Genomic DNA, 10,387 nt, shown 5'->3' on the forward strand with positions numbered 1-10,387 from the left:
GGCGGGGCCGAGGGCGGAGCGCGGCGGGCGGGGCGCGCGGCGGGGAGGGGCGGGGCCGGAGGCCGCGGCGTTCCCGGCCGACACGTCAGCGCGGCCTCGGCGAGGGGCTGCGGGCGCCCGAGGGCGCGCGCTCCGACCCGCTCCCCGAGCGGCCCTCCGCTCGCCTCCCCCCGCGGCCGCCTCTCGCGTGTCTCCTCCCTCGCCAGGTCCCTTCGCAGGCGGCCCTGCGCGCCGCCTCATTCTCTGCGACCGTGGGGCCCCCACCCGCCAGCCCAGTACGGGGTCCTTTCCTGGCACCTTCTCATTTCTGGTCCAGCCCGAACCAGCCCACCGCCACCCTCACCCCCATTCTTGGCTTGGTGCCTCCTTTTCCAGACTACCAAATCTCGTCCACGAGTTGCCACTGTTAGTCTCTGGCTTGAGACTCTCTCTCCTTCAGGTTCCCAGGGGTTCCTTGGGGGCCCCATCCATGATCCCCTTTGATTGGGAAGGGGCACGAGTGGAACGGTGGGTTTGTGATGGAAATTAGAGCCGGTGGCCAGCCTGGTCTTTTTTTGAGCCTTGGGGAGTAGGGGTTGGCAATGTGTACCAGTGCTGAGATCTTCAGATTCTTGGGCCTTTATCGCTAAGGGAAGAAGTAATTTAATTCAACACAAATGTGTTGAGCTTCCATTTTATGCTATCATTTATGCATGCCAGACACCAGGGTGGCATGGGGAAAGATGTAGGTCATGAGACAAGATATCTGGCCCTTGTCTAAAGAAATCCACAATTTAGTGGAAACCAACTGATATAAAAACAGCTAAAGAATAAATATCAGGTAAGGAAAAGCTAATAAATGGCAGCTAACTTTTACTGAGTTCTTTCTTTAGGCCCAGGTGTTATTCTGAGGTCTTTATATGCATCGATTGGTTGAATCTTCACAACAGTAGAGGATGCTATCTTCCATTTTTGAGATGAGCAAATTGGGGCATTCACACATCTAGTGAGAGATGGAGCTCAGATTCAAACCCAGGGAATATCCTCCCTCTTAATCAAAATTCTGTAAAGCCTCCATCAAGCAACATGCAATTTTTGTACTTTTTTCTGACTAGGGGAAGCAAAATCTTGTTTAAATCACAGTATAACTGAATTATCTATATGTGTGAAAGAAAGAAAGGAAGGGAGAGAGGAAGGAAGGAAGGAAGGAAGGAAGGCAGGCAGGCAGGCTGGCCACAGCCCACGAATCAGCCCAGAGAAGAGTGGCGGCAATGTTCTGGCGCTGGTTGGAGCACTGTGCATTTGTCGATCTTTCCATATCTCAATAAATGCCATTTTAATTCCCATCTTCCAGGTGCTCAAGTCAAAAACTTAATTCCTGGGGCGCCTGGGTGGCTCAGTTGGTTAAGCGACTGCCTTCGGCTCAGGTCATGATCCTGGAGTCCCGGGATCGAGTCCCGCATCGGGCTCCCTGCTCAGCAGGGAGTCTGCTTCTCCCTCTGACCCTCCTCCCTCTCATGCTCTCTGTCTCTCATTCTCTCTCTCTCAAATAAATAAATAAAAAATCTTAAAAAAAAAAAAACTTAATTCCTGGCAACTCTTTCTCTCACACCCAAATCCAATCCATCAGACAATCCTGGGCTCTCTTTATTTTAATAGCTTTATTGGAAGGTAATTGGCATATTACATATAATAAACTGCACACATTTAAAGTGTACAGTTTGATAAGTTTTGACCCATGAAACCATCACTATAATCAAGATATTTAACTATATCCACCACCAATAAAAGAGCCCTCGTGCTCCTTTGTAATCCTTCCCTCCCCTTTCCTGCCTGTCTCCAAACTTCTGTTGCTATAGATTAATTTATAATTTCTAGAATTTGATATAAGTGGAATCATACAGTATGTCTTCTTTTTTTGTCTTTGTTCACTCAGCGCAAGCATTGGAAATACATCCAGAATCTGACCACTCTCACCATCTCCTATCCAAGCCATCATCATCTCTCACCTAGAAGGTTACAATAGCCTCTTACTGTTCTGCCTTTGCCTCCCTGAGGTCTACTGTGTCAACAGCGACTACAGTGATCATTTCATGACATAAATTTGGTCATGTCTCACCTCTACTCAAAACCTTCCTACAGGGGCGCCTGGGTGGCTTAGTCTTAAGCCTCTGCCTAGGATTGAGCCCCGCATCAGGGGGAAGCCTGCTTCTCCCTCTCCCACTCCCCCTGCTTGTGTTCCCTTTCTCCCTGTCTCTGTCTGTCAAAAAAACAAAAACAAAAACAAAAAAAACACCTTCCTACAGCTTTCCATTTCCAATTAAAATGCATGGACTACACTGTCTTTATGAAGGACTACACTGTCTTATTTGATCTGACTGACCTCGCTCATCCCTTTTACCCCCACTTCCTAAGACCCTCCTCTTACTCTGTTAGTTCTACTCAAACTCACCAAGCCCCACTCTTGCATTAGAGCGTTTGCACTTGCAATTCATCAACCTGGAACAGTTCCCCCAAACAGTCCACCTGACTAACTAGTTCCCTCACTTCATCAAGTGTCTGTAGCAACACCATTTCTTGTTAGAGAGGCCTTTATCACTCTACATAAAATAGAGCTCCTTCCATGAATACCATGAATATAAGTTCCAGGGGAGCAAGGAATTTATTTTGTTCATCGCAATAATATAAATACCTAGGAAAGCATCTGGAATGTATGAGGTACTCCACAAATGATTTGTGGGATGATAAATATTTTATGCCATTAACCTACATGGAGCCTCCATATGTAAATAGTACAGAGGAAATATGCCATAAGAACAAAGCATTTTGTGTCTTCCCCTCAGCAGCACCCTCAACACCTGGAACAGAATCTGGAATACATTTATTGTTGATTGAGGGCATATTTGTTATGGAGGGAGTGAATGAAATTGCAGTGTTTTTTTTCCTATGTATTACCAGAATAGAGAAGGCAGATAAAGGTAATTCTAATTTTTCTTATTTCTATTTAGAGTAGAATTAATGACAATTCATTGGTGGAAAAGGCAAAATTCCAAAATGATCTAATCTAATTCAATAATTCTTTACTAATATTTACTTTGACTAATATTCAGATACGCTTTTATATGAAGGATGAGAGCTCTCAGTTGGTGAAGAACTGTTTGTTGGTTTTCCAGGGTTTTCATTTATCTGCATTCATTATTATTATTATTGCCTTGAGATATTAACAAGTTCAGTGGACAGAAAAAAATTCTCAGCTGACCACAATGAAGGTGGTTCTTTCTGACAGTATATATATATATATATATATATATATATATATATATATATATATATAATTATAGTGGATGAATCAACATTCATTTTTAATAGCATTTGAATATGTGGCCCTGATGCTTAACATAAATTCGAATCCCAAGTATATTATTTGTTAACACCTCAAATGGAATTTTCACTGGGTAAAGGTTAAGTAAGAGTTAAAAAATAAATGTGTCTAGTTGGGGTGGGGGGGGACATAAAAAGTAAGACTTGGAGGGTTTCTGACCTTAAAGAATTTGCAGTCTGCCTGAGAAGACAAGACATATACATTTGAAACAAAGAGGAGACAGAATAATAACATATACAATTGTAAACCTCCCATGGTGTCTGCCCAGGAAGTTCTAGAAGGTCTAATACTAAAGTTACCAGAAAGAATGCAGTCCACTGCTAATGATGAAACCACTCAGAGTTCAGAGAATGGTGTAAAGGATTTATTGAGGACTATGGCTTCCAGGCGAGATGGAGTAACAGGGGCCAGATCTACCCTCCCATGTTAAACATATGAAAAAATTGGGCAAAATATATGAAACAATAATTTTTTAGACATTGGACAACAAGCAGTAAAAAACAGTGATCCCTAAGAAAAGTGGAACAAATGAGGGGAGTGCTATGATTGCCTCAGCTTACTCTCTGGATGAAGTTTCCAGGCCACAACCAGAGAAGGGACACTCAAACAGGTAATCTCCTTGAATTGAGGAGACAGATTTGAAGGTTTGGGGAGGTCAAGGCAGCTAGAATTTGCAGGGAGGAGTACAGGACAGAAGAGAGCTGCATGGGAAAGACAACTGCATGGACAGAGCTCCAGAGATCTGCAGAGGGTTCTGTCAAGTCTTCAACTGAAAAATGGTAAGCACCTGTGTGTAAAGAACTACCTGAGGCTGGTGAAAGAACCACCAGAGAGGGTAGGAAGAACAATTGTTGGAGTAAAGAATAGTTTGTGCTCCCACCAGCCAGAGTGGAAACTCTATAATAAACAGGGCATCGGGTAGAGTGCTCAGCAAAAGGGAAAAATGTAAGCTTAAGATTGAAAGCTACTCTACCAAAGCTTTAAAATAAGCCTTGAAAATATTAAAATGTTTGGGGAACCTGGGTGGCTCAGTTGGTTAAGCGTCTGAATCTTGGTTTCACCTAGGGTCATTTTCTCAGGGTCGTGAAATCCAGCCCCTCATCAGGCTCTGCACTCAGCAGGGAATCTGCTTCTCTCCCTTTCCCACTACCTCTGCTCATTTGCTTTCTCTCTCTCTCTCTCTCAAATAAATAAATAAAGCTTTAAAAAGAAAATCTCAAAATGTTTCCAAGTAAATTAACTGCATTCAAGAATAAAGCTGAAGAATATTTAAAGCCAGCACCCAACAAGGTAAATTCACAATGTCTGGAGTCCAGTAAAAAATTATGAGGCATGCAAAGAAGCAGGAAAATACAACCCATAATGTAAAGAAAAATCAGTCAACAGAAACTTTCACAAATGACACAGATGAAAAAATTATTACACAAGAACATTAACACAGTTCTATTCCATATATTAGAGATGCTATAGAAAAGCATAAGCATGCAAAATAGAGGATATAAAAATGATCCAAATTAAACTTAGGTGAGCAAAAAAATGGTTGAGATGAAAAATACAATGGATGGGATTAATAACAGGTTAGACACTGCAGAAGAAAACATCACTGAACTTGAAGACATGGCAATATAAACTCTCCAAAAAGAAATGGAGAGGAAAGAGATTGAAAGAAATGAATAGGGCATCAATGTGCATGGGGTCTCTGAAGGAGGTGGGGAACAGAAAATATGTTTGAAGAAATAATAAAAGCATTCCAAATTTGCTGAAAACTCACAGATCATGAAGCTCCACAAACCTCAAGCACAAGAAACATGAAGAAACAACACCAAGGCATATTAAATTGCTTAAAACCAATGATAATGATAAAAAAATGAAATTCATTTAGAGAAAACAGATACACTATGTACAGAGGAGCAAAGATAAAATGACAGAAGGCTTCTCATTGGAAAATGGAAGCAAAAACAAAACAAAACAAAACAGGTGTTTGACATATTTAAAGTGCTGGTGGAAAAAGGATGCTCTGGAGTTGTATACCAAGTTAAAATATTTTTCAAAGATGAGGTGAAGTCTTTTCAACACATGATGCTGGGACACCTGGATATCCATATGCAAAAGAATGAAATTGAACCCTACGTTATACCACAAACAGAAATTAACTCAAAATGGATCATAGACCTAAATGTAAGAGCTAAAACTATAAAATCTTAGAAGAAAACATAGGGAGAAATCTTGGAGTAAGCAATGATTTCTTAGATATGACATCAAAAATACAGCAACCAAAGGAAAAATAGATAAATTGGACCCTATCAAACTCAGAACTTCTGTGCTTCAAAGGATATGATCAGAAGAGTGAAAAGATAACCACACAGAAGGGAAGAAAATATCTGTCATCTGTATGTCTCATAAGGGATTTGCACCTAGAATATATAAAGAACTCTTAAAATTCAATAATAAAAAGACAAGTTAACCTAATTTTTTTTAAATCCAAGGCAAAGTATTTGAATGGACATAACTCCAGAGAAAATATACAATGGCCAGGAGTGTAAAAACGTACAGCCACCTTGGAAAACAACCTGGCAATTCCTCAAGAGGTTAAACATGGAGTTAACATATAACCAATTAATTCCACTCCTAGGTGAATAACCAATAGAAATAAAAACATATATCCGGATATCTGGGTGGCTCAGTCAGTTAAGCATCTCCCTTTGGCTCAAGTCATGATCCCAGAGTCCTGGGATAAGTCCCACATTGGGCTCCCTGCTCAGCAGGGAGTCTGTTTCACTGCCCCTCTCCTGGCTCATGCATGCATTCTCTCTCTCTCAAATAAATAAAATCTTAAAAAAATTTTCCACACAAAACATTATGTACAAACATTCATAGCATCATTACTCATAATAGCCCAAACCATAAACAACCCAAATGTCCATCAAGTTAATAAATAAAATGTGATATATCAATACAACAGCAATAAAAAAGGAATGAAATATTGACATATGCTAAAACAGAAATGTCCCTTGAAAACATTGTGCTGAGTGAAAAAGTCAGCTACAAAAGATCATATATTATATGGCTCCATTTATATGAAATGACCAGAATATTTAAATCTATAGAGACAGAAAGTAGATTATTGGTTGTCTAGGGCCTAAAAAAATAGAAGTATTAAAAGGAAACAGATAAAGAGTACAGGATTTCTCTTGGGGTGATAAAAATGTTCTAAAATTGAATGTGGCAATGCAGAACTCTGTAAACATATGAAAAAGATGGAATTATATACTTCAAATGGATGAATTGTTTACTTATGTGAATTATATGTCAGTAACACTATTACAAAAAAAAAAAAAAAAAGATTCCCATCACAAAAAGCAAATTTCTAAACATGCAAAACAAAGCAAAAAGATGTTAGAATATATTTTCAGACACACAAAAGCTAAAGGAATTTATTACTACCATATCTATACTGCAAGAAATGTTGAAGCTCTTTAGGCAAAGAGAAATTACTGGATGGAAATCTGAATCTAACAAAAGAAGAATATAAGAAATGTATACATGTGGGCAAATATGAAACATATATCTATCTAAAGTACAGAAAATAAAATAATGTAAAATACTTTTTTCTTATTTAAAAAATCTCTTTAAAAGATAATTATCTATTTAAAGAAAATTAATAACATATTGTGAGGTTCATAACATATGTACAAGTAAAATGTCTGACCACAATTGCATAAAAGCAGAAGAGGAGAATGGAAGTATACTGTTGTAAAGACCTAAAGCTGTAACGGAAGTGATAAAAATATCGCATGAAGGTATACCGTAATAAGCTAAAGGTGTGTATAAACTAAAGGCACTATAGCAATACAAACAACAAAATCACAGTTAGAGCTAGTAAGTCAACAGAGGAGGTAACACATGCTTAATTAATCCAAAGGGAGACAGAAAAAGAGGAAAGGGGGAACATAGAACAGAAGATACAAACAGGAAGAAAAGTGGTAAGATCACAAATTTAAACATAATCATATCATTAATCACATTAAATCTAAATGGTCTAAAAATTTCTTTAAAAGGCATAGATTATCAGATTCAATTTTTAAAAAGCAAACCTCGGGGCATTTTGGTGGCTCAGTCGGTCAAGCATCCAACTCTTGGTTTTGACTCAGGTCATAATCTCAGGGGCATGAGATTGAGCCCCCCATTGGGCTCTGTGCTCAGAGGGGAGTCTGCTTGAAATTCGCTCTCTGCCTTGCCCTCTGCCCCTCCCCACTCTCTCTCAAAAATAAATAAATCTTTAAAAAAAAACAAAAAATAAAAAAGCAAAACTCAACTATATGCTTCCTACATGAAAACACACTTTAAATAAAAAAGGTAAACCAAGCTAACACTAATCAAAAGGAAGCTGGAATAGTCATTAATATCAGACAATGTAGATTTCTTTTTTTAAAAGTTTTTATTTTAATTCCAGTTGGTTAACATACATTGCTATATTGATTTCAAGTGTACAATATAGTGATTCAACAATTCCATACATCACCAGGTGCTCATCACAAATGCACTTCTAAATCTCCATCACCTTTTAACCCATCCCCTCCAAAACCATCAGTTTGTTCTCTATAATTAAGACTCTGTTTCTTGATTTCTCTATCTCCCCCCCTCTCTTTTAATAGGCACTTCTCTACTTCCCCTTTGCTCATTTGTTTTGTTTCCAGAGAAAGTAGATTTCACAGCAAAGAATATTTACCAAGGGTAAAGAAAAACATTTCATATTAAAGAAATCAATTCATCAAGAGAATATAACAATTTTAAATGTTTATATACCTATTAGGAAAGCTTCAAAATACAGGAAGCAAAAACTGCACAAATTCACAATTATAGTTGGAGACTTCAATATCCCTTTCTCAATGATTGATAAAACAAGTAGACAGAAAGTCAATAAGGTTATAGAAGACTTAAACACCATCAGTCGACTTGACTTAACTGATGTCTATAGAACACTCCACCCAACAACAGCAGAATATTCACTCTTTTTGACTATTTACCATGATCATGAACCATAAAACAATACATTTAAAAAATTTCAAAACAGGTGAAGTATGTTTTCTGACCACATGGAATTAAATTAGAAATCAGTAATAAAAAAAATCTGGAACATCTCCAAATTTGGGGAATTACGTAACAAACTTTTATTTATTTTTTTAAAGATTTTACTTATTTATTTGAGAGAGAGAGTGTGTGCAAGCAGGGGGAGGGAGAGGGAAAGCAGACTCTGCTGAGTGCAAAGCCCAAAGCGAGGCTTGATCCCACGACCCTGAGATCATGACATGAGCCAAAATCAAGACTTAACTAACTGAGCCACCTAGGTACCCCTAAGTAACAAACTTTTAAATAACCCATGAGTCAAAGAAGAAATCAAATGGGAAATTAGGAAGTATTTCATAGTAAATGAAAGTGAAAACACAGCATGTCAAAATTTGTGGGATACCATGAAAGTTATTATTTTTTTTTAGATTTTTATTTATTTATTTGAGAGAGACAGAGATAGTGAGAGAGAGCATGAGCAGGGAGGAGAGGGCGAAACACGCTCCCCACTGAGCACGAAGCCCAACATGAGACTTGACCCCAGGACCCCGGGATCACGGCCCAAGTCAAAGACAGACACTCAACCAAGTGAGCCACTCAGGTGCTCCACCATGAAAGTTCTTTAGAGGGAAACTTATAGCTTTAATGTCTATATTAGGAAACCAGAAAAGTTTCTAATCAACAACTTCAGCTTCTACATTAAGAAACTAGACAAAGAAGAGCAAACTAAAACCCAAGCAAAAGAAAGGAAATTATAAAGATAAGGTCAGGAATCAAAAAAATAGAAAACAAAATAAAGTAGAGAAAATCAATGAAACCCAAAAGTTTATTCTCTGAATTTCAAGAAAACTTATAAACCTCTAGTTAGACTGAGTAGGAAGAAAAATAAAAAGAGAGATGACACTAATTATCAATACCAGAAACGAGAGAGAAGACATCACTGTAGATAATACAGACATTAAAATATCAAAGGAGGGGTGCACCTGGGTGGCTCAGTTGGCTAAGCATCTGCCTTGGGCTCAGGTCATGATCCTAGGGTCCTGGGATAGAGCCCCATCAGGCTCCCTGCTCCGTGGGGAGCCTGCTTCTCCCTCTGCCTCTGCCTCCCTCCCTCTCTCTCTGTCTCTCTTTTTTTATTTTTTTTTTAAAGATTTTATTATTTATTTGACAGAGAGAGAGATAGCGAGAGCAGGAACACAAGCAGGGGGAGTGGGAGAGGGAGAAGCAGGTTTTCTGCCGAGCAGAGAGCCCAATGTGGGACTCGATCCCAGGACCCTGGGATCATGACCTGAGCCGAAGGCAGACGCTTAATGACTGAGCCACCCAGGCACCCTGTCTCTCTTTTTTTAAAGATTTTTTTTTTTTAATTTGACAGAGAGAGAGACAGCAGAGAGCAGGAACACGAGCAGGGGGAGTGGGAGAGGGAGAAGCAGGCTTCCCGCGGAGCAGGGAGCCCGATGTGGGGCTTGATCCCAGGACTCTGGGATCATGACTTGACCAAAGGCAGATGCTCAACAACTGAGCCATCCAGGCGCCCTCTCTGTCTCTCTTTAAAATAAATAAATAAATAAATAAATAAATAAATAAATAAATAAATAAATAAATATCAAGGGACTATTTTGAACAACTTTATGCCGATAAATGATACAACTAGGATGAAATGGACAAAGCCCATTAACCTCAACCCTTACCAGATAACATACAAAAATTGACTGGTAATATATCATAGACCTAAATGTAAGAACTAAAGCTATAAAACTTCTAGAAGAAAACATAGTTCTCCTATGTTTCCATGTTTCCTATGTTCTTGACCTTGGGTTTGGCAAATTTCTTTTTTTTTTTTTTAAGATTTTATTTATTTATTTGAGAGAGAGAGAATGAGAGAGAGCACATGAGAGAGGGGAGGGTCAGAGGGAGATGCAGACTCCCTGCCGAGCAGGAAGCCCGATGCGGGACTCG

This window comes from Mirounga leonina, unplaced genomic scaffold (genome assembly GCF_011800145.1).
Source record: "Mirounga leonina isolate KUSES-001 unplaced genomic scaffold, KU_Mleo_1.0 Mir_154, whole genome shotgun sequence".
NCBI classification, from domain to species: domain Eukaryota; kingdom Metazoa; phylum Chordata; class Mammalia; order Carnivora; family Phocidae; genus Mirounga; species Mirounga leonina.